This window comes from Canis lupus, chromosome 7, assembly GCF_011100685.1.
Source record: "Canis lupus familiaris isolate Mischka breed German Shepherd chromosome 7, alternate assembly UU_Cfam_GSD_1.0, whole genome shotgun sequence".
Lineage (NCBI taxonomy): Eukaryota > Metazoa > Chordata > Mammalia > Carnivora > Canidae > Canis > Canis lupus.
The window spans coordinates 43,225,645-43,251,742 of record NC_049228.1 but is presented as its reverse complement, the minus strand read 5'-3'; the positions used below and the strand labels follow the sequence as shown (position 1 = coordinate 43,251,742).

At 40.5% G+C, this 26,098-nt stretch overlaps 1 protein-coding gene across 3 annotated transcripts in view; it reads right to left on the bottom strand.

Annotated features, from left to right (window-relative positions):
- The window catches only part of GATAD2B (GATA zinc finger domain containing 2B), a 95,984-nt gene that overhangs the window by 31,542 nt on the left and 38,344 nt on the right, over window positions 1–26,098 (bottom strand). The gene's annotated exons all lie outside the window — the stretch shown is intronic.

Below are 26,098 nucleotides of genomic sequence, written 5' to 3'. Positions count from 1 at the left end.
TTCTGATTTAATTGGTCTGCCAGGGGATTCAAGTGTCTGCACTTTGGGGCAGCCCTGGTGGCTCAGCGGTTTAGCGCTGCCTTCAGCCCAGGGCCTGATCCTGGAGACCTGGGCTCGAGTCCCACATCGGGCTCCCTGCATGGAGCCTGCTTCTCCCTCTGCCTGTGTCTCTGCCTCTGGGTGTGTGTGTGTGTGTGTGTGTGTGTGTGTGTCTCATGAATAAATAAAATCTTAAAAAAAAAAAAAAGTGTCTGCACTTTAATGAATGCCCTAGTAGTTTCCATTATTCAGCCAGTGTTGAGAATCATTCTATTTTCATACCTAGTTGGTATAAAAACTTTCTCATGACCTCTTATCCTCTTCCATTTACTGCCCCATTTCCCTGTATAGTCTATAGCAAAATCCCTCAAAAGTATTTTTTATGGTCTCCACTTTCTCTTGAAACTGCTCAGTTCAGATTTTGTTCCCATCAATGAAGAAACTGTCTTTTCCAAGTCACTAATTAACTTGATGCTGCCAAATCGAATTTTCTCCTAAACTTAAAAAAAAAAAAATCAATCCTCATTTTACTTGAGCTTTCAGCCAAATCAGTAATTCTTCCTCATTTTTTGTATTTTTTTTTTTAGAGACAGAGAGAGAGAGAGCACACACCTAAGTTGGGGGGGGGGGGGAGGAAGAGGGAGAATCTCAAGCAGATTCCATGTCCAGCATGGAGCCTGACACAGAGCTCAATCGCACAACCCTGAGATCATGACCTGAGCCAAAACCAAGAGCTGGATGCTTATTAGCCAACTGAAGCCACCCAGGCACTCTCCATATTCTTTCCTTAAGTGCTTTCTTCACTTGGGCTTTAGGACTTCATGTATCTGGGTTCTCATCCTACATTCAGGACCATTTATGCTTGCCTTTTTTTTTTTTTCATTTGAGGTATAATTGACATGTGGCATATTAGTCTCAAATATACGTAATGATTTGACATTTGTACATATTGCAAAATAATGACCACAGTAAGTCATACTATTGGTCCCCATACAGTTTTTTCTTGTGGTAAGAACTTTTTAAATTTTTATTTATTTTTTAAAAGATTTTATTTATTCATGAGACACACACACAGAGAGAGATAGAGGCAGAGACACAGGCAGAGGGAGAAGCAGGCTCCACGCAGGGAGCCCGATGTGGGACTTGATCCCGGGTCTCCAGGATCACACCCTGGGCCTAAGGTGGCGCTAAACCACTGAGCCATCCAGGCTGCCCAAGAACTTTAAAATATATATATATTTTATCTATCTATCTATCTATCTATCTATCTATCTATCTATCTATCTATCTATCTATCTATTTATTTGATACAGAGAGAGGTAGAGACACAAGCAGAGGGAGAAGCAGGCTCCTTACAGGGATCCTGATGTGGGTCTTGATCCCTGAACTGGGATCATGCCCTGAGCCAAAGGCAGATGCTCAACTGCTGAACCCTTGAACTACCTAGGCGTCCCTCAGTTATGCATTTGAAAGGAAGTTAAAAAAAAAAAAGTTATATTTTATCTAGCATTACTAGTTGTTTTGTAATGGAATTACAAAGGATTTTAAGAGCGGCTCTGGTGGCTCAGCGGTTTAGCGCCACTTTTGGCCCAGGGCGTGATCCTGGGACCAAGTCCCACGTTGGGCTCCCTGCAGGGAGCCTGCTTCTCCCTCTGCCTGTGTCTCTGCCTCTCTCTCTGTGTCTCTCATGAATAAATAAATAAAATCTAAAAACAACAAAAAACAAAACAAAACAAAACAAAAAAGGATTTTAAGGTTATATGATCTGCCATACTCGAGTCAAAAAATGATGATCTGAAAGTGTAAATTTTATATTTATAATAACTACTTTAGTATCTTTTTAGAGCAGATAAGCCTCCCAGCTTCAATAAACAAAGTAATTCCACAGACTTCTATGTGTAAAGGGAAAAACATACTTTCACAATGGAGAGATCCTGCTGTCACCCTCAACACACGGATCAAATTTGGCAGTGCAAACAGTGAGACTATTAGATATGATTTGCCTGATATGGTACAGTATGAAGCACATAGTATCTCCAATGAACTATTTTTGCCAAAAACATGTAACCTTCACAAGGAAGTCTAGTTTACAGGAAATACAGAGAATCAGAAAGCAAGCTAAATGATACCATATGGAAACAATTTGACAAACCTAAAATGTGGAAGATGTTGCAAATGGAGACTGGTCTCTTCAAAAGTTGATATGAAAAAAGGTATTGCAGTTGAACAGGAAATTGTTTTTATTTTTTTAGAGAAGCAATTATGTAAGTTTTCTATGGCTGTTGTAAGAAATTACTACAAAATTAGTGGTTTCAATAGTACAAATTTATTATCCTAGAGTCTAGAAGTCAGAAATTTGAAATGAGTATTGCTGGGCTAAATTTAGGGCATCGGTAGGTAGGTGGTCTACATTCCTTCTGGAATCTCTAAAGGAAAATCCACTATCTTGCCTTTTTCCAACTAGATACTGCCTGCTTCCCCTGGCTCATGGTCATTTCTCCATCTTCAAAGCCATCAATATTGGGTCTCCTCAAGTTGTCATCTTTCTGACTCTCTTCTTTTTCTGTGCTAAGGATCTCTTGGGATCACACTGGGCCTACCTCAATAATCCAGACTAATATCCCTATTTTAAGATCAGCTGATTAGCAACCTACTCTTAATTGCCCTTTGCCAGGAAACTGGAACATAATCACAGGTTCTAGTAATTAGAAAGTGGCTATCTTGGGGAAAGGGGCATTATTCTGCCTAACACAGCAAATCTAAGTATTTAGAAGTCTAAAACTTACTTTGAAATTGTTCAGAAAAACTACACATATGCAACATACCAATGAAGCAAATGTGGCAAAATGTGTACTGTTAACTGATGATAGTTACATAAGTGTTCATTGTTGTGTGTGTGTGTGTATATTTAAACATCTTGGGATCCCTGGGTGGCGCTGCAGTTTGGCGCCTGCCTTTGGCCCAGGGCGCGATCCTGGAGACCCGGGATCGAATCCCACGTCGGGCTCCCGGTGCATGGAGCCTGCTTCTCCCTCTGCCTGTGTCTCTGCCTCTCTCTCTCTCTCTCTGTGTGACTATCATAAATAAATAAAAAAAATAAAAAATAAAAAAAAATAAACATCTTGAATTTTCTTAGAAATTGAAAAGTTTTTAAGATTGTTTTAACTAAAAAAAAAAAGATTGTTTTAACTGAAGGGGGTGGGGCAGAACAGACTCCTTTTTCAAAAAGAGGCCTAAAAAAGAAAAGGCCTTTAAGTCTACCATATAGAATTATAGAAAAGTAATGTGGCAGAAGAATACACACAGTGACACTCAACTGAGCAGCAATATTTTTTTTTTTTTTTTTTTTTTTATGATAGTCACAGAGAGAGAGAGAGAGGCAGAGACACAAGCAGAGGGAGAAGCAGGCTCCATGCACCGGGAGCCTGATGTGGGATTCGATCCCAGGTCTCCAGGATCGTGCCCTGGGCCAAAGGCAGGCGCCAAACCGCTGCGCCACCCAGGGATCCCCTGAGCAGCAATATTAAGGTAAAGTGCAGGTGGCCCTCCTGAACTATGGATATGGTTACTGTTGGCCTTGTGAGAGATAACAGAAAATATATGTGTCGGTCTCTGCCCCCGGTTCTTGGCACAGAGCTGCTAAAACTCTTATAATTTCCTACGTGATAAGAACACTAGGAGCATCTTTTGTTCTTTTTTTTTTTTTTTTTTAAATTTTATTTATTATTATGTCACACAGAGAGAGAGAGAGAGAGGCAGAGACACAGGCAGAGGGAGAAGCAGGCTCCATGTACCGGGAGCCCGAGCATCTTTTGTTCTAAGGAGGCGAATCTGGGTGGGCACTTGGATGGCTCCCAGGTCGGGGCTGGTCACTGGTAAAACCAAGCCCTGATTAGAAGCTTGAAACTTTTACTCCCCCCCCCACACCCTCCAGACAGGGGAGAGGGGCTAGAAATGGAGTTAATGATCCATCATGCCTATGTGAAGAAGCCTCCATAAAATCTAAAAATGTGGGGTGCAGGAACTTCCAGGTTGGTGAACAGTTGGAGGTATTGGGCACACCTGGACAGCATGGAAACTCCTTAGATTCTATGAAATTCAGTATTTAGGAAATGCCTACTACTTATTATTAACGTATTCTAGGCACTGAAGATGCAATGTTGAACAAAGTCTCTATCCTCCTGGGCTTAACGTTCTAATGGGAAAGAGAAAACAGTAAATAAATAAAACATACATATGTAAAATAGGGATAAGTACTTTAAAAGGGTTAAGCATGAAAACAGATTAGGGAGCGCTAGACTGGGGGGAGGTAGGGAGGGGAGAGATGCCTTTATAGCACAGTCAGGAAAGTCCCATCTAAGGAAAGAATGAACATTTGAGCAAAGTCCTGAAGTGAGGAAGTGAGGTTGGCATGTATCTGAGAGAGAATGTAACAAGTACAGGAAACAGCAAGAATGCTGCTTGAGACAGGTACTTACTTAACATACGCAAGAAACAGGTTTTTTGTTTGTTTGTTTGTTTTTGTTTTTTTAAAGGTGTAGATGAAATGCCATATCTGAGAGAGTGGTAGGAAATGAGGCAGGAGAGGTAATCTAGGGACCGAATCAGGTATGGCCTTGAATCAGGATTTACATCATGAAAGAAGGAACAAGAGAAATACTGATATTCTGGATGTGAAATATGAGAAAAAGAATAGCCAAGGATAACTCCAGGTCTTTTATCTCTACAAATGAGTGAATGACGATGCCTTCCATGAAAATGGTGAATAACAGTATATTTGGAGTGAAAAATGGAAAGTGTAGCTCTGACATAATAACCCTGAAATCCTGAGACACAAGCTAGAGCTAAGAGAAAATGTTTAGGGTGAAGATACAAGTTGAAGAACCCTAAATATACAGAGTGTAAAGTCACGGGGGTAAAACAAAATCACTTTGAAACAGTGAGAGCAAACAGAAGAGTCCAGCATTTATGAACTGAGGAGAACACCTAGCAAGTAAGATGGGGAGTGGTCTGATAGGTAGGAGGAAAGCCAGGAGCAGCTGTCTTGGAAGCACAGTGACTTTCCCCCACAAGTCTAAATATTACCAAAGATTTAAATATTTCTGGAGCCTCTCCATTCTTTCCAACTTTCCTGCCATTCTTTACAGTATCATCTTTTCTCTCATCTACAGCAAATATTTTATTTATTTATTTATTTATTTATTTATTTATTTATTTATTTAACTTATTTATTTATTTTTTATGTAAAAGATTTTATTTATTTATAAGACACACACAGAGAGGGGAAGACACAGGCAGAGGGAGAAGCAGGCTCCATGCAGGGAGCCCGACATGGGACTCGATCCCGGGTCTCTAGGATCACATCCTGGGCTGAAGGCAGTGCCAAACCGCTGAGCCACCGGGGGCTGCCCCTCAGCAAATATTTAAACGATCTTGTGGTTTCGGTATCTAAGGCACCTAAATTGACCCTCACACTGAGACACTATCAAAGGGAAAAGGGATGCTTTTATCACTATGAGGGGACAACAGGTATAAATGGTACTGTTCCATGCAAACATGTGCACACTGTCCTCCTATTTATAAAAGAAACATCTTTGTATAGTGTTTAAAGAGTTGGAAGAGGGCAGCCCACGTGGCTCAGCAGTTTAGCACCACCTTCAGCCCAGGGTGTGATCCTGGAGACCTGGGATCGAGTCCCACTTCGGGCTCCCTGCATGGAGCCTGCTTCTCCCTCTGCCTGTGTCTCCGCCTCTCTCTTTCTCTGTGTCTCTCATGAATAAATAAATAAATAATCTAAAAAAAAAAAAAAAGAATTGGAAGGTTTACTAAATAAAGAAAATATCACACAGTTAAGCTTGGAAGCATGAGAGAATACGTAGTGTATGTAGCCCATAAAATACGAAGGAGTGACAGATTAAGATTGTAAAGGTAAATTGGGACCAGATGATATAAGGACCTATGTGTGTTGTTGTAGGTAATGGGAAGGCTTTGATTTTAAGGCTGACATGGTAAGATTACACTTTTTCTTTTCTTTCTTTTCTTCTTTTATTGAGATCACTTTACTGGCTATGTGAAAGATGAATGGAGGGTCAATTTATTTTTTCAAAGATTTTATTTATTTATTGATGAAAGACACAGAGAGAAGGCAGAGAGGTAGGCAGAGGGAGAAGCAGGCTCCATGCAGAGAGCCCAACATGGGATCCCGGAACTCCAGGATCACATCCTAAGCCTAAGGCAGACGCCCAACCACTGAGCCACCCAGGCGTCCCAAGAAGGGTCAATTTAGATAATCATCCTTATCTATGAAAGCTTCCTCCATTCTCCCAGGCAGTATTTTTTTCCCTCAGTGTTCTCAAAACATTTTGAACACATCACTACCTGTGTCATTACTAAATCACTTGTCTACTTCCCTTAAAAAATTATATGATCCCAGAGGTCAGGAACCATATGTATCATTCCTTTTATCTCTTGCACCTAACCTATACATAACAGGCACCCAAAAATTATTTTGTTGAATGAATTCCTGGCTTCAAGGATCTCTATCTCTTGCAAACACTCTGAGAGGAGAAGCTAGGCAGAGGAGAGAAATGGCGTGGAGTTGGACGGCAAGCTTGAGACTGGAAGCTAGTTGGGAGGAGTAATCTGCTTGAGGATTAACAGGAAAGGACCCACACGCGAGTACCAGAAACTTCAACTCAAAAAGGTGCCTCCCTCCAAAATGCTTCCAATCTATTAGAGAACTATATGCCTTCAAAAATTCTTATTTCAGAGTTATTACCAAAAAAATCACCAAGTTTTACATTTTAAAAATGTAAGCATGCAACTGGAGTTCAGAGCAAGATTGTCCAAGTCTAAGATATTTTTATGAACCTGGAATTTAATCAGCTATGCATATTGCCAACCTTAAGTGGCAGATACATGACCAAATAGAAAGCTCCTTGCCATATCTCTCTATATCCCTATTTGTTGACAAGCTCCCTGCTCAATGATATGTTCAGGAAATGTTTGTGATGATTAATATAACTTACATTAATTTTTTAAGTTTGCAATGTAATTTTCTTATTTATTTATTTATATAAATTCTTTTTTTTAAAAAAAGACTATTTATTCATGAGAGACACACACACACAGAGAGAGAGAGAGAGAGAGAGAGGCAGAGACACAGGCTCCATGCAGGGAGGGAGCCCGACGTGGGACTCAATCCCGGGTCTCCAGGATCACACCCAGGACACAAAGGCAGCGCTAAACTGCTGAGCCACCCAGGCTGCCCTGTTTATTTTTTTAAGGATTTTTAAATTTATTTATTAGAGACAGAAAGAGAGAGAGGAGATAGACACAGGCAGAGGGAGAAGCAGGCTCCATGCAGGGAGCTGGACGTGGGTCTCGATCCCAGGTCTCCAGGATCACGCCCTGGGCTGAAGGTGGTGCTAAACCGCTGAGCTACCCAGGCTGCCCTGCCCTGTTTTATTTTTAATAAAGATTTATTTATTTAATAGAGAAAGAGAACATGAGCCGGGGGAGGGGCAGAGGGAGAGGGAGAAGCAGATGCCTCAGCAGGGGGCCCTAGTGAAGCTGGATCCCAGGACCCTGACCTGAACCAAAGGCAGATGCTTCACTGACTGAACCACCCAGGTGCCCTATTTACTTGAGAAAGAGATTGTGTGACTGTGTGGGTGCACATGAGCTCAAGAGGGGAGGGGGGGTTGGGGGGGGAAGGGCAGAGGGGGAGAGAGAGAATCTCAAGTAGACTGCACACACAGTGCAGAGCCCAATACGGGGTTCAATCTCACTACCCTGAGATCAGGACCCAAGCCAAAACCAAGAGTTGGATGCTTAACCAATTGTGCCACCCAGGCACCCCAGGTTATAATGTATTTTTACATATGTTATTTTTTATATAGTCCTAAGATTCCTATAAGATAAGCAAAGTAGTAAAACAAAAAAAAACAAAAAAAAGAAAAAAGAAAAAAAAGGACAAGCAAAAGTAGTAAAACTCCCAATTTTATAGATGAAGAAATCAGACTTCTGGGGAATTTCAACACAAAATCATTTTCATTTCTTTTTTTTTTTTTTTTTTTTTTTTTTTTCATTTTCATTTCTGAACACTATTCAAAGTGTGGTCCACAGATTGCTGCTGGCCAGTGAACTGCTAGTTACCACTCTGCAACAAGATAAGCGTAAATTGAGAGTATTTAGAAACTTTTAATTTGACAGTCTTTTTTTTTTTTTTTGACTGTTCACTCTAACAGTAAAATACCGGGCTTGGACTTTTGTATACCTTTTTAATCCTCTTTTTCTAGTAATTCATTTCACTGTATTGGTTCCTGCTGTATTAGAAAACAAAACACTGGTCCTTTCCCACAGAATGTTTGGAGAATATGTCTACAGAAGACAATGTAGACCAGGGTGTGACCATGGATGGCACCCAATGCATGTTTAGTTTTGTCATTTTTCTTTCTTTTACATGATGATTTCATCATCGTGTTTATCTTTTTTTTTTTTTTAAGATTTTGTTTATTTATTCATGAGAAAGAGAGATAGAGAGAGAGAGAGAGAGGCAGACATAGGCAGAGGGAGAAGCAGGCTCCATGTGGGAAGCCCAATGCGGGACTTGATCCTGGACTCTGGGATCATGCCTTGAGCCAAAGGCAGATGCTCAACCTCTGAGCCACCAAGGTGTTCTGAAATCAGTGTTTCTCTAAGTATTGTTTTAGACTACCTATACTAGAATTACTACTGATATTTGTTTAAAATGCATTTTTGCAGGCCCATTTTCAAGTAATAAACTGGAATTTCTTAAGCAAAAGATCTGTTGCATTTTCCCAGTGATTATTAGGCACTCTATTATACTTTAAGAACGCCTGCCACAGGGGATCCTGGGAGCTCAGTTGGTGAAGTGTCTGCCTTTGGCTCAGGTTGTGATCCGAGGATTGGCCAGTGCTCTTCCCCTCCCTCCGTCCCCCACACCTACTCTCTCTCTCTAATAAATAAATAAATAAATAAATAAATAAATAAATAAATAAATAAATAAATAAATAAATAAAAAAAACCTTAAAAAAAAAAAAGACGATTGCCCTAAACTTTCACAAAAGAAACAGGCAAGTAAGCCTGTTTCTGGGGTATATATAATTAAATAAAGGAATAGGAGTTAGACACATTTTTTTCAAGCTCCTTTAGAATTTATCTATAAAACTTTTTTTTTCTGTGCAAAATAGAATAAATGTAGGCTTTCTGTAGGAATATTATTAAAATAACACTTAAGGGATGCCTGGATGGCTCAGTGATTGAGTGTCTGCCTTTGTCTCGGGTCATGATCCCGGGGTCCTGGGATTGAGTCCCTCATTGGGATCCCTGCAGGGAGCCTGCTTCTCCCTCTGCCTGTGTCTCTGCCTTTCTGTGTCTCTCATGAATGAATAAATAAAATTTTTAAAAATAAAATAAAATAACACTTAAAAGAAACAAAAAAAAAATCTTTTTCATGTTTTATCCCAGGATACTAATAACAATGGGTGGAAGGAGAGATTAGTTTTGAACGGCTAACATATCTCACAATGCTCTGAAGAATATCTGCTAGGTACATTTCATACACACATGTTCGGAAGAGCCCCTTCTCAGATAAACAAATTTTCAGGTAATACATTTATCACACAAATCTGAAAACAGTTGGGGGAAAGTGCACTTTAGTAGGAAGAAAAGTAGCAAGGTGTGCTTGGGGGCAAAGAGGAAGGCAAAATAGGGGAAGGACAACAGCCAAGTGAAGAACCACAGAACAGTATTTCATTTAATTCTCAGCACATTCTTGTGTGGTCTGTATGATCCCCAACCATCCTATGAATGAGGTAACTGAGACTCAGGAAGACTAAACAAATCTGCCGAAGATCACACAATAAATAGGAAAGTCACAATGAAAACCTAGGTCTAGGGATGCCTGGGTGGCTCAGCAGTTGAGTGTCTGCCTTCGACCCAGGGCATGATCCTAGAGTTTTGGGATATAGAGTCCCACATAGGGCTCCCTGCATGGGGCCTGCTTCTCTCTCTGCCTATTGCCTCTGCCTCTCTCTGTGTACCTCAGGAATAAATGAATAAAATCTGAAAAGAAAAGAAAAGAAAAGAAAAGGAAAAGAAAATAAAAAAGCAAAGCAAAGCAAAGCAAAGAAAAGCTAGGTCTAGGGCACCTGAGTGGCTCAGTGGTAGATCGTCTGTCTTCAGCTCTGTGATCCACGGGTCCTAGGATCGAGTCCCGCATCAGGCTCCCCAGAGGGAGCCTGCTTCTCTCTCTGTCTCTCATGAATAAATAAATAAAATCTTTTAAACAAAAACAAAAACAAACATCTAGGTCTTAGGGCTCCCAGCTGGCCCAGTTGGTGAAGCACCTAACTCTTGATATCAGGGTTTTGAGTTCATAGAGATTACTTAAAAGTAAAAAAATTTTAAAGTATTTTTTTAAACTTGAGAGAGAGGATGAACAGAGGGAGCAGCAGAGGTAGAGGGAGAAGCAGACTCCCCGCTGAGTAGGGAGCCCAATGTGGGGCTCCATAAAAGGACCCCGAGATCATGACCTGAGCCAAAGGCAGATGCTTCACTGACAAAGCCACCCAGGTACCCTAAAGATAAAATCTTTTTAAAAAACTCAAATACCCACCCCTTGCAAAATCTAGATCTAATTCTAGTACCCAGGACAACACCCCTTCCACCACACCAAGGATGGCAAGGCAAATGTAGCCAGCTTCGTACCATTCATGGTGGTCACCTGTAATTACTGTTCTATCAGTAAAGACTTATTCAGTTATTATCTTCCATAGGTACAACATACGAGAACAGCAGCATCCACCTAAACCACATATTTACCACACTCACACACTCAATAGACTAGTAAAAGCCAGAGGCATCTGAATTCATGGCCTGTGAGGGTAACCACATTCTTGCACTTTGAGGAAACAAGAGCTGGGAGGTAGTCACGACAGGGAAACAAACAGCAGTGATCTACAAACCATAGGAAAATCTCACAAGTCTTTGGCCTCACAAAAATTTTTCCAGAATATCCCTCAGGAGTATTCACAGTTCTATGTACTAAATTAGTTACAGTAGAGAAGGGAGAATGTTGTAAGTAGTAACCCAGATATCTATTCCACAAAGAGTAGGCTTAGGAAAGCTTCTCAATGACAATTCATGTACTTTGAAGGGACAAACATAATCACACATATAAATTTTATCTCAACAGTGTTTCAGAGATTAGTGGGCTTATGCCCTCTACCTGCAACCGTATAGCACAATGAATGGCCATTTGTCTCCCACCAAACTGGAAGCAGACTGCACTTCCAGGTCCTGCAGAGCAATGATCCTGTTTTGCACATCTTCAACCTACCCAAATGTGAACCAGACATGTGAGCTCCTTCCAAGCTACCTAATACCTCCCGTTGCCAAACATTCCCAGCAATTAACTCTGCGCTTTCCCAGATGCAACCTCTCTATTTCAGTTCCCTAAAGGAACTCACACACATATAAACCAAACTACAAAACAAATTCCTCAAATGGGGGTAAGAGCCCTAAGGGGTAACAAAATGGCTATATAACTGATTTCATCTTACCTGCTACAAAGAGTGAAATTATCTCCAAATGTACTTTTTTCCTGGATCATTTTAGACACTGCTTCCACACAGTCCTAGTGGTAGCAATCTCTAGAACCCAGCAATTGGTGGAAATCCAGGGTGTGGACAAGGGCTTCAGAAGAGTATGCGTCAATGTGAGTATCTGAGCTCTATTAACTCTTTTCTTTTTTTTTCTTTTCTTTCTTTCTTTCTTTTTTTTTTAAAGATTTTTATTTATTTATTCACAAGAGACACACAGAGAGAGGCAAAGACATAGGTAGAGGCAGAAGCAGAGCTCGATGCAGAACTCTATCCTAAGACCTCGGGATCACGATGTGAGCCAAAGGCAGACACTCAACCACTGAGCCACCCAGGTGCCCTATTAACTATTTCTCATTAGGAGGAGATCTAGCTAATACAGAACCAAAAATGACCCCCCCCCCTACAGTCCGTACAGAATAGAACATATCACACCCTAAAGTGATTATACTAATAGTATATCTGGCCAATCAGAGGAAACAGCCTGACACAACTATAGAGATGCTGGCAGATTACTACAAACACACCTAAAGCTGCTACAAAAGGATCAAGCCTGTAAAGAAAAAAGCTGGGGTCCAAAGAAAAGTAGAATTCATGTTTATCAATTTCCTGCTGAGCCAAGACTTACTTCTCCAAATTAAAGCTGCAAAAATTACATATAGGACACCAAATTAGAATTTGTCTTAAGCTCTTCTTAGGGAGAATATCACAGATCCAACTACTTAAATTGATCTACACCAAAAATGAAAGTACATTAATCCTTTCTCTTAAACTCTACTTTGGTTACTATTTTTAAGTAATTGCCACACCCAACATGGAGCTCAAACTCACAACCTCAAGATCAAGAGTTTTGTGCTCCTCCAAATGAGCCAGCCAGGCACCCCTTCACTTTGGTTTGATATGGTATGCATTTGCTTACTGTAGGTTTCGTTCTCCCACTGATTTTTATCTATGGAGTGAGGACTTGTCTACTTTCTTCACTGCTACACCACCACTTCTCAGGTAAGTTCCTGGTACTTAAAAATCACTCAATAATTATTTGTTAAAAGAATAACTGGACCCTTTATGCTTTTTGGCAGGGGACAGGAAAGGGGCTTAAGAATGAGCATATGTGGGCAGCCTGGGTGCCTCAGCTGTTTAGCGTCACCTTCAGCCCAGGGCCTGATCCTGGAGGCCCGGGATCGAGTCCTGCATCGGGCTCCCTGCATGGAGCCTACTTCTCCCTCTGCCTGTGTCTCTGCCTGCCTCTCTCTCTCTCTGTCTCTCATGAATAAATAAATAAAATCTTAAAAAAAAGAATGAGCAAATGCTAACAAATTCTAATTTCAAGGGCAGAACTGATTAATTTCTGCTATTTCAGGATTATTCAGCCTCCTCACTAGATGAAGATTTCTGGTGGTTATTCTGTGTATAAACATCTTCCCATTTCTAAAGCAAGAAGCCTCAACCCCATACAATATCCCCACCTATTCTAGATGGTTAGTTAAGTCTTGGCTTCCCATTTTTCATTTGGGTTTATGGGCCAGGGAGGTAAGTGGATGCCACTTCCACTTCTGGGGTCACTTTAGGGAAAATTATGGATCAAGAACACTATTTGGGTAATTAGCAACCAGAGCACCAAGGGCCCCTAAAATGGTGTTTGTGATTATGATTTACAGTGGAAAATAACGATACAGAGCATCACCAACAGAGAAGACCTCAAGGCCATTAAGCTTTTCAGCTTTTTGCTATTTCAAGTTCTGATATAAATCTGATCAACCTTCTTGCAATATAATATTCTCCATTATTACTTTTACTGCCTGGCCTTCTCTCTTCTGCTTTCTTAACCAAGGACACTGTCCCAATCTTCAAAAAACAAAAACAAAGACAAAAACACCCAAAAAACAATAAACAAAACCCCAGTCTCACTTCTACATGTCTATACCACCCTCCTAAAACACATTCCCTAGTTAATTAAGCCTAATCAAGTATTTATTCTTCCAATGTCTTGATATTGTTGCTCACTGCCCATCAAAATTATTTCTCCCTTGGGCAGCCCGGGTGGCTCAGCGGTTTAGCGCCGCCTTCAGCTGAGGGCGTGATCCTGGAGACCTGGGATCAAGTCCCACGTCAGGCTCCCTGCATGGAGCCTGCTTCTCCTTCTGCCTGTGTCTCTGCCTCTCTCTCGCTCTCTCTGTCTCTCATGAATAAATAAATAAAAGCTTTAAAAACAATATTTCTCCCTTTTTCCCACAGTAATAGAAGTAGGCCACATGGCTGTTCAGGTACACTACACTTCCTACAATAGAATAAAAAGGAAGTCACGTGTGCCACTTCCTGGCTAAGAATTATAAAAGGTAGGCAAACTCTTCTATATTCTTTCCCCTTCCCATTGGCTGTATCCCAGTTTCAACCCCACAGAGAAGGACAATACCCTGGAGATTGATACCCCTACTAGTGGCATTAGCATCCCATGGGAATTTGTTGTATATAAAACTTTCTTTTCTCTTTTTTAAAGATTGATTGATTGATTGACTGATTTATGACAGACATAGAGAGAGAGAGAAAGAGGCAGAGACACAGGCAGAAGGAGAAGCAGGCTCCATGCCGGGAGCCTGACGTGGGACTCGATCCCGGGACTCCAGGATCGTGCCCTGGGCCAAAGGCAGGTGCTAAACCGCTGAACCACCCAGGGATCCCCCCCTTTTTTAAAGATTTTATTTATTCATGAGATACACACAGAGAGAAGTAGAGGCATAGGCAGACGGAGAAGCAGACTCCACAAGGGGAGCCTGATGTGGGACTCGATCTGGGACTCCAGGACCACACCACGAGCTGAAGGCAGATGCCCAACCATTGAGCCACCTAGGTGTCCCTAAAACTTTCAAGCTCCATCCCACACCTATTAATCAGAAATGATGGGGATGGGGATGAGGAATTGTTTTAACCAGCCCTCCAGGTGACTCTCTATGTCCACTAAAGGATGAGAACTACTATTGTAGGATCAGTAGGAAAGTACATGTAAAGGAAACTGAGTTCCTCAACCGTCACTTATAACAAGAGAGCAAGAGGAACCACCTACCTTAGGCAATTACATTAAAGAGATACTTTCTATATTGTTTGAGCCATTTATTTTTTATTTTTGAAGATTTTATTTATTTATTCATGAGAGACACACAGAGAGAGAGGCAGAGGGAGAAGCAGGCTCCATGCAGGGAGCCCGATGTAGGACCTGATCCCAGGCCTCCAGGGTCAGGCCCCGGACTGAAGGTGACGCTAAACTGCTGAGCCACCTGGGCCGCCCCTGTTTGAGCCATTTTTTTTAAAAAAAGATTTTATTTATTTATTCATGAGAGACACAGAGGGAGAGAGGCAAAGACACAACACAGGTAGAGGAAGAAGCAGGCTCCACATAGGGAGCCCGATGCGGGACTTGATCCCAGGTCTCCAGGATCAGGCCCTGGGCTGAAGGCGGCGCTAAACCACTGAGGCACTGGGAGCTGCCAGAGCCATTGTATTTTTAAATCTTTGTTGCAGCTGTCAGACACACTCCTGGTTCTCAAAACTTTTTTGGCCTCAGGATCCCTTTCAGAGGACACTTGTAAAAATCAAAGACTTCAGAGATTTTATAGGCTACAGCCATCAATAGTCAACATATCAGAAATTAAAACAGAATTTTAAAAACATTATTCATCAAAAAAAAAAAATACGCCTACGTTCCAAGTTAACATGACACACCCTTTATAAAAAAAAAAAAAGAACTACTTTCCCTCAAAAGAGAAAAATAGAGCGAGAAGAGTATTTTACTCTTTTTTGTTGTTGTTGAAAATCTCATTAATGTCTGGCTTAATTACTCACAGACAGCTGGACTCCTCCTTCAGCTGCTTCTGGTTCAATCTGCAGGCCCTCACTGCACTTACTTGCAACATCTCCTAGGTCCCTCCTTCCAAACTGTGATATTTCTTACTCTTTCTTCATCTTCATATGTTTGAAGAGTACTGGCCAGTTTTTTTGTAAAATTCCCCTAAATTTGGATTTACCTTATGTTTTCTCATTAGATTGAGGTTATATATTTTTGACAAGAATACTGCAGAAGTGATGTTGCAACCTTCTCAGTGTATCTTGGCAGGAAGTACATGGTGTCATTATGTGGCACTAGGATGATGTTAACTGCAATCACTTAACCTAGGTGGTGTCTGACAGGTTTTTCCATTGAAAAGTTACCAAGAGGAGACACTTGGAGGCTATGATAAATGTCATTTTGCATCAAACTTCTACCCCTAATCTTAGCATTCATAGACAATTCTTGCCTGCAACAATTACTAGTATTTGCCTAATATTTTCATCATTTCTCTGTATTTATTAATTTGAATTTTCCTGTAATAAACAGCTGTCTCCTATTTATTAAAAGCAGCATGGACTTGTGGATATTTATTTTATCCCATGAGTTATTACTCATTACTATCATTGCTTATTTTGTTCTTCAAATTGTCCCAGATCTAGATGTCAGAGGTTCCTTTAGGTTGGCTTACTTTCAAAAAAAAAAAAAAAAAAAAAGAGGGGGGGTATTCTGACTTTCTGGTACCTATGTGATGGTTCAAGTCCATACGATGTTTCTCTCTGCCCTAGTCATTTCTCCAAGGAACTCTAGTTTTTTTGTTTTATTTTTAGTTGGGGGGGGGTACATGTATGAGAAAGCAGTTTTTTTTGTTTAATTTTTAGTTGGGGGGGTACATGTATGAGAAAGCAGGAGGAGGGGCAGAAGGAGAGGGAGAGTCTTTTAAGCAGCTCCCCCCAATCCCCTGAACATGGAGTCCAATGTGGGGCTTGATCTCATGACCTCAGGCTCAATCTCATGACCGAGGTACACAACCTGAGACAAAACCAAGAGTTGGATGCTTAACCAACCATGCCACCCTGCTACCCTGGAATTCTAGTTTCTTTTGTTGGAGAATGGGATTTAGAAATCAAGATCTGGTGTCAAGTGTGCTCATTACTATGGTGGTGTCATTGCTTCCAAGTCCAGTCAGAAAAAGGAAATACATGTACATGTGTGCACACACACCTCCGTATCTATTTTTGTCTCTACCTGTATGTGCACACATGTGCGTAAGTGTGTATATATTAAAACTCATGAGTTTATACCGATACAAGAGACGGGTAGTCTAACCATCTTTTCAAATGAGAATTGTGGGTATCTTCATTTTTTATATATTCAAAACTCAATAAAGGGGTGCCTGGATGGTTCAGTTGCTCAAGCTCGAGTCATGATATCAAGCCCCTCACTGGGCTCCATGCTCAGCAGGGAGTCTGCTTGAGGATTTTTTCTTTCCCTCTCCCTCTGCTCTTCCCCCTGCTTATGCACATGCTCACTAGCTCTAATAAATAAATTAATTAAAAAAAAAACCCTCAATACATGTGGGCAAAGGACTTGAACAAGAAGATGTATTAATGGCCAATAAGCACATGAAACGATGCTCAACATCTATAGTCATTAGAAAAATGCACATCAAAACCACCATAAGATACTGATTCACACCCATTTGGATGACTATGATAAAAAAAGACAGAAAATAGGTAAGTGTTAGTGAGGATGTGGATAAACTGAAATCCTAGTACAGTACGTTGCTAATGGGAATGTAAAACGGTACCGCTACTTTGTAAAATGGCTTGGTGGTTCTTCAGAAAGTTAGAATTATCAAAAACAATTATCATATGATTTAGGAACACCATTTATAGGTAAATATCCAAAAGAACTGAAAAGAGGGATTCAAGAAAACTTGTACAAAAATGTATACAGCAGTACTATTTACAATAGCCAAATATCCATTCACTCATGCATGGATAAGCAAAATATGGTATATTCCTATAGTGTAGTATTACAAATAAAAAGGAGTAAGTTAAAAAAAAAAGGAGTAAGTTATTGGGGTGCCTGGGTGGCTCAGTCAGTTGGGCATCTGACTTGATCTCAGCTCAAGTCCTTTTTTATTTTTTTTAAGATTTAATTTATTTATTCACAAGAGATACAGAGAGTCAGAGACATAGGCAGAGGGGAAAGCAGGCTTCCTGAAGGAAGCCCAATTTGGGACTCAATCCTGGGATACTAGGATCACGCCCTGATGCTCAACCACTGAGCTACGCAGGCGTCCCTTAGCTCAGGTCTTGATCTTAGGGTTGTGAGTTCAATACTTGCTACAACATGAATGAACCTCAAAAACATGCTAAGTAAAAGGAGCAAGACACAAAAGGTCACATATTATATGACTCTATGCATATAAAATATCCACAATAGAGAAATCCATCAAGATAGAGAGATTAGTGTTTGCCAGATGCTGAGGAAAGGAGAAATGGCTGGTGATGGCTTAGAGGGTATAGATTTCCTTTTTAGGTGATGAAACTGTTTTGGGGTTTGATTTAGATGGTAGTTGCACTGCAAATGTACTAAATGCTATTGACTCATACAAACTAAAATGATTAATTCTATGTTATATGACTTTGACTTCAATTTAAAAAAAAGCATAGTAGTTTCTAAGGGTTACTTGCAATGTGAAATCTGAAACTTATCAATGAACTCTTCATACTGTTAAATCCATTGGTTTATCTTATTCTTTGTTTTTTGGTTTTTTAAAAAAGATTTTAAAAAATATTTTATTCATTTATTCATGAGAGACAGAGAGGCAGAGACACAGGCAGAGGGAGAAGCAGGCTCCATGCAGGGAGCCCAATGTGGGACTTGATCCCAGGACCGGGATCATGCCCTGAGCCAAAGGCAGACACTCAACCGCTGAGCCACCCAGGCATACCTATTTTTTATTTTAATATTATCATGGGCGCAAATACAATTAGTTGTTCTCCCAAATCTAAACACCATGGTTTGCCAATTATTCATTCTTTCATCAAGTAGAAATGGTGTTCTATAAAGAAAGCAACTAATTAGCGTACAACTCAACCATACTTTTCCTTGAGACAACCACTGTACCTTAATATGTAGCAAAAACATTTTATGAATACTTCCCACTTTATCATACAAAATATTCAAAAGCCATGTTCTGAAAGGTCAAAATTCATTTTCACTCCCTCATCAGAATATTTGTAAGTGAAACTGGATCTTTTTGTTTGTTTTTTTAACTCCAAGTTTAAACTGAAGCAGTGAAGAATACAATGACTAGTAGTATAGTTTGGTGCCACTACTCTGATGTTAAGGCACCAGCAGTGTTACCCACTATTGCTTCTGGATCTGATTCAGTGTAAATGTCGACACAGTGAAAAAGGAGGGGGGAGCCTTTCTATCTTTCTATTATTATAAAGTAGTTTTGATCTCAAGACTCCCTGAAACACTCTCAGGAATCCCCAGGAGTCCACAGACCACACTTTGAAAATTACCAGCCTACTCCAACTAATACACTTGCTTAATAAAGTGACCTATCAATTCATATTATTTTCTAGGTTTTTAAAAAATGTAATCTCGGGACACCTGGGTGGCTCAGAGGTTGAGCATCTGCCTTTGGCTCAGGGCATGATCCTGGAGTCCCAGGATCGAGTCCTGCATCGGGCTCTCTGCATTGGAGCCTGCTTCTCCTCTCTCTTCCTTTTTTTTTTTTTTTTTTTTTAAATTTATTTATGATAGTCACCCAGAGAGAGAGAGAGAGGCAGAGACACAGGCAGAGGGAGAAGCAGGCTCCATGCAGCAAGCCTGACGTGGGATTCGACCCCTGGTCTCCAGGATCGCGCCCTGGGCCAAAGGCAGGCGCCAAACCGCTGCACCACCGGGGATCCCTCCTCTCTCTTCCTATGTCTCTGCTTCTCTCTGTGTCTCTAATGAATAAATAAAAATCTTTTAAAAATATTTATGTAATCCCTCCCCCTAATGTGGGTTGTTGTTTTTTTCTTTTAAGATTTTATTTACTTATTCATGAAAGACACAGAGATAGAGGCAGAGACATAGGCAGAGGGAGGAGCAGGCTCCACGCAGGGAGCCGCATGCAGGACCCGATCCCAGGACCTGAGAACACTACCAGCACCAAAGGCAGACGCTCAACTACTGAGCCACCCAGGTGTCCCAGCCCAATGTGGGGTTCAAACTCACAACCCCGAGATCAAGAGTCGCATGTTCCACCAACTGAGCTAGCCAGGTGCCCGTTTTCCAGCCTGAATGCAAACTACTTGGTGGCAAACATTTCTTCCTTGTATTTCTCTTTAAATACCCACCATATGAAAGGGCTCAATAGACTACATAAGTACTATTATCACCTAACCAACTCCAAAGGGTACTTTCCTTTACCTTGACTCATATTAGCTATGTCAAGGACCTTCTTCCTACTATTCTCCAAGCTACAAAATCCCATACTTAAAACCCATTCCTTCTGGTCCAATTAAACTTAGTCTGTTTTGGAGATCCCTGGGTGGCTCAGTGGTTTAGTGCCTATCTTTGGCCCAGGGCATGATCCTGGAGTCCCGGGATCGAGTTCCACATCGGGCTCCCTGCATGGAGCCTACTCCTCCCTCTGCCTGTGTCTCTGCCTTTCTCTCTCTCTGTCTCTCATGAATAAATAAATAAATAAAATCTTTAATAAATAAATTTAGTCTATTTTAATTACCTCTCTTTTGATTTCTAGAAATTCCTTTCTGGCTCATTTTTCTAGGAAAAAAAGACTCTTGATCTAACCCAGGAGTCTGCAAGCTTTTTCTGTCAAAGGCCAGATAATAAATATTTTAGACTTTGTGGACCATCTACTCCATTCTGTTTTTTCGTTGTAAGGAAATGGGTGTGGCTATGTTCCAATAAAACTTTATTTACAAAAACAGGCACTGGCTGTAGTTTAAAGGCTTCCAATCTAAACTCTTCCAACATGTAGGTCAATAAAGCCAGTCTTAATAGAAAGATTATGTCAAAAGCAAAACATGGAGGTGGCCATAGATTAAAAGAAACTAGTAGGACCAGTGAAAACAGCAGTAAACAAACCCAACAGGTAGAATATTAGAAACAGGTGCTGACATGCACTGAGCTCTTATTACTGGCTAAGTACTAAAGTGCCTGGTGCCAAAGTGCTTTACAATACATTATCTAAGTCCTTTATAGGAGGGCTTTAATAATTTAAATAATTCTCCTTTTATAGAAAACAGACAAAACTACATAACTTTCGAAGGTCTCAAAGTCTGTAAGGGGCTAAGCCTAATTCAAACACAGAAGTCTTTTTTACTTCAGGTCCAGGTGGCATCTATCTTTATTGTCATTCTTGATTTTTTGATCCAAATTGGTAAGACAGTTACTCCAAATAAGAACAGTCAGGCCATTGTTGTTTACTTGCTCTTACTAGTCTCTTCTGTTTCACTAAGCTTCCCACGCAAACTTGGCCTCACATCATCAAATGGAAGAACCTAGGTGGCCATGTTTTAGGTGACACAGTGTTTAGCAATGTACACCAAGGATCAAAAGGCCTCTATGCTTAACTGTGACAATTTAGGGTGTGCTGTCTAAAAACCTAATGAATAGGAGGTAAGCAATCCTCCCCTACTTATAATAAATCCTTATGATAAATCAGCACAAAATAATAATATATTATTATGCTAATACATATTCTAATAAATCAGCACAAAAGTTCTGGCATACAAAGAAAATCCTGCCAGACATCATCATCTAAAACAAGTGATATTAGAAGGAAGGAAACAAAGGTGGTCAAAGGACAGATTTCATGCATCCTTCAAAATGACTCTTCAGCCACTCCTAAACAATAACTAGGGCCTGTGCAAAGAAATAAAAAAGTCTGTCCATTAATAAAATATGTTAACTTATGCCTCACTGATTATAACTACCTAATCATAAGATTATCCCTACTAATCTGTTTCCGAGCACCAAGAGAAAAGTTAGACATAAAAGGTTGCTAAAGATCTTTTTTGAAACCTATTGATCCAATAAGCAAACAGCAGAATACAGACAGAATCTTAAATCATAGAGGGTGGTAAGGGGAGAAATAAACTACATCCTCACTTCTCTTTATATTTAATAGAAACCAATATAAGAGGGGAACCTGATAGCACACATTCACACATGTAAAATGTCTACTTCCCATGAAAAACATTATTACCAAGTAATTGTATAAAAAAATGGCATCAACTAAAAAAAGGTAGTTATTACTTCTAAGAACTAGGGAATCTCACAACTCAAGAATGAATCTTTAGTTTCTGGTTTGAGCTACGTTGGTCTGATAATGTTTTGTCTTCTAGTATTCAACTGACTGGGAAATAATCTCCCTTAATTCATTTATAAAGAAAATGAAGAATAGTGGCTCCAGCTACTTGGGGTAGGGAAATAACCGGGGACAGCCTAGGCAATGAGCCCGGGCCAGCCACTCTGGTAAACCCCATCCAGCAATCCTTTTTTTAAAAAATATTTATTTATTTGTTTGTTTATTTATTTATTTATGATAGAGAAAGAGAGAGACAGGCAGAGGGAGAAGCAGGCCCCATGCCGGGAGCCCGACGCGGAACTCGATCCTGGGACTCCAGGATCGCGCCCTGGGCCAAAGGCAGGCGCCAAACCGCTGAGCCACCCAGGGATCCCCCCATCCAGCAGTCCTAATACAAAGTATAACTTCATAAGCACCTCCTAACATTTGCACCAAAATTCACATACCAAAGGGAAAAATACACATATTCAGACTGTTGGTAGTAAAAATGTGGCAAGAGTACAAATTCACAAGCTATAAGAAAAAGACTGAATTAAGGAGCTTCCTCTAGACTGCAACTTGACAACGCTATTAGAGGATAAAGTAGTTCTAAAGTTCCCTACTGCTCCAACTACTGCTTATCAGCACCGTTATTCTGAAAGGTCAGACAAGTATGTAGCAGTATGTTCCTCTTTTATTCATTAATACACTTTATTTCACATTTCCTCCTAACACAAGAGCCACTTTATATACGTATCATACCTAGGAAGCACATAAAGACAAATTAAGAAAAAAAGACGCCACGGTAAACTGGCAGTAAGTTGAAATATAATTTCTAAACAAATGTCCAGCTCCTAATAACCAATGGAAGATACAATCATTCCAAAATGAATCTCCAAATTGCAACACTTGCAGCCTCTGGGAGCTTGGATCTCTATTTTTCCTTCTTTCCATGTGGTGACTTTCCTTTTGTACAACTCTAACTCTGTAGCAGATGGCAGGGGAGAACACTGCATTTTTATAATACACTAAATAGAACAACAACAAGAAATAAAGACAAGGAAAAGGGGAGGGGGACCCAAAGGAGTAGTTAGCAGATATTATTTGCTCTATTATTTGGCTTTTTTGCTTCTCCTTAAGAGCACCACCTTGGCCATCAACTCCTGTACCCTCGGCAATCTTGAATGATTAAAAACAGTCTGGTGGGGGTGTATCTTAACAAATTACAGCTGTTAAATCCAGGCAGCAATTCCCTTCTAAGGACCCGAAGCCTCAAACTGGCACACCTCTAAATGGGGGCAGGAAGAAAAGATGAGGAACAAACGGCTTCACCACCTAGAAGAGTTACAAGTTCCACTAGGAACATAGTTACTGTCACCTGGACAGAGATGTTCCTTCTCATTCTGCTACAACAAAAATACCATTTTTTTTTTTTAAGACAGGAAGGAAAAATGTAAGAGAGAGAGAGTGTATGTGTATCAAGCGGGTATTTTTCTTGCTCTAAACCTTGCCCTTTTCCTTGTCCATCAGCCCAAGTAAGCAGAGATGACGCAGACTTCCTTATATAATAGCCTGTGATTTCCTAGACTGCAGGCCTTTCCCTTTGTGTTCAGTATACACTCATACACGCGAGCGCGCGCATATTCTCACTGCTTTGCAGCCCCTGGCGTAATGCCAGCACTCAGTCAGCTGGCTGATTCCATTCACAGAGCAGGGTTGGAGCTGACATGGAAAAGGGGGGGTAAGTGAGGGTAAGGGGGAGCTAGAACCATCATTGCTACAGACAAAAGAAATTTTTTAAAAAAGAAAGAAAAAGAAAATCTTAGCATAACATTCTTCTTATAGCTTCAGCTCCAAGAAAACTAGAAGCGAGAGACCATTACAGCAAAAGGATGAAGCAGGACTGAGGATCCAAACCGAAAGGAGCTTTGTATGAGAAACGATTACTCCACAACAAATTTTAAAAAGCAACAGTATTTATTACTTCAATCCCATTAGAAACCTCAGCATATCACCTTCTACACATAGGCAGGAAAAGGCTGTGAAGAACTCAGAGCAATTCTGAGTTTCTGCTTTTAGAAAAAGAAAAAAGGGAGGGGGGAGCAAGACAGTTAAAAGTACTTACAGGTATACATTTTTCTGCTCCCTCCTCTAGCTGCCAGGAGAACTGGAGACAAGAAGGGGGTGGGGGGAGGGAGGGCAGAAAAAGGAGGAAAAGAATGAATAAAAGATGGGTTTAGGTTTTTGTTTTTTTGGGGGTTTTTTGTGGGGAGGAGGTGGGGAAAGGTTCCCTTTCTCTTTTCTATAGTGAGAGGCTTTATCTATAGCACAGGGACGACCCCATACGTGCCAGCCCCCTTGAGAGACCTGCATAAACCCGGTCTCCAAGCGGGCACTGCCCTGCCAATCACATGGCGTACTGTTACATTAAACAAAAGAAACAGGGGGATGCTTACTTTTACCCATGATGCCTAGCGGGGGCAGGAGGGGGGGAGAAAAACCAGTTGTAGCCGGTTTATAACCTCAGGACATGGAATTATCTCTTAATTTTTTAAAATGTCATTTGTGGTACAAAAGTCAGTTAATCTCCCCACCCTAACTATCCCCCCCATTATTCTGGCCTAGTGCCAAACTTTGCCTTCATTCATGAGAGCTAGTTTCCTCTCAAATCATGATGCTTTAACTGTTTAGTTTCCAAAGCCAACATCCAGGACAGGAAATCACAGCATCAATACTAACATACTACAAAATTACAAAAAAAATAAAATAAAAATAAAAAAGGCGACACTGCCAACCAAGCTCCTTGTCTTCATCCCTTATTGATAGTGTTAGGGAATAGACATCAATAAAACAGCAGATGTGTTTGTTAAAGATCTGTTCTGGAGCTGTCCCACAAGTAGATACTGATTTAGTCTATCAATTTGTAGCACTCAGGGCAGTTGAAGCCACATCTAACACAAATTACAGCAAGGTTTCAGAGGGAGTAGTCACAACAGTGTATGTACACTCCATAAACCTACGTTAGGCCCTTGATAGGCATATTTTACCACAATTAAAAAAATATATAATGGTTTAGGCCTAGCCATAGTATGGTTGCAGTATCATTCCAAGTTCCTGTGTCCCAGCCAGAATACTCATTCCTTTTCACATTCCAGCAAACCTCTCACTTACCAAGTAGCATTTACCACACCATCCTATGTCATTCTACAGACTGATCAAGACTCTAGACATGTCCGAAACTTTCTCCTGATTAATTTTCCTTTTTCTGTTTCAGAGCAACGATCTTCAGTTACTTTATAGGGAGTTTCCATTTCTCAAAAGTACTCACAAGGGGTCAGAAGTGGTGGGGAAGTAATCCAAGCAAACAAAAAAGGAGGTAAAGCAGTAATAATTGTTTTGGAGATTTACTGGCTGGAGGATCCTTACTCTAGGATCTTTGTTTAAGGAAAAAGTTCTTTATGAACCATGACAAGGAATAACAAGAGGCGAGTCCTTATTTTTCAGCTGATCTCTCCCATCAATATACCACTACAAACACTTTTTTTAAAGATATTTATTTATTTATTTATTTATTTATTTATTTATTTATTCATTCATTCATTCATTCATTCATTCATTCATTCATGAGAGGCAGAGACACAGGCAGAGGGAGAAGCAGGCTCCCTGTGGGGAGCCCAATGCAGGACTCGATCCCAGGACCCCGGGATCACGACCTGAGCCAAATGCAGATGCTCAACCACTGAACCACCCAGGTGCCCCCAAACACCTGTCTCAATTGGGCCTCCAAAATTCAAATCATAATTGTACTGACTCCATCAGAATCTCTCACAAAACCCTTATTTTTTCAAATATTAAAGCTTCTAGAGTCTAGAGAATACAGAGAAAAGTAATCTACACCCTACCCAAAGATTTTAGTTTGCAAATAAACGTCTTCCTGAGCAATCTAATATTAATCTCAATTACAAAAAGACAAATACTGAGCTAAATCTGAAACAGGCAGTATTGGCCACTGGCAAAAGGCATTCAATAACTTACAAACTACAAATGAAAACCCTGCATCTTCTCCAAGCTAAGCTTCAAGTGGATGATGTTGTGACATCTTAGTCACAATAAGATGTACTTAATAGAAGCCTATCAGAGGTCCCCAGATCTAGGTACTGCTGTTATTTTAGAAGATAAGGGAAATCATTCCATCTGTGAAAAACAGAGCCAAGAAAATAATTCACTTGTCTCTTATTCAATACATTTCCACAAGAGACCAACTACGAATTTCAAACTGAAGCTCAC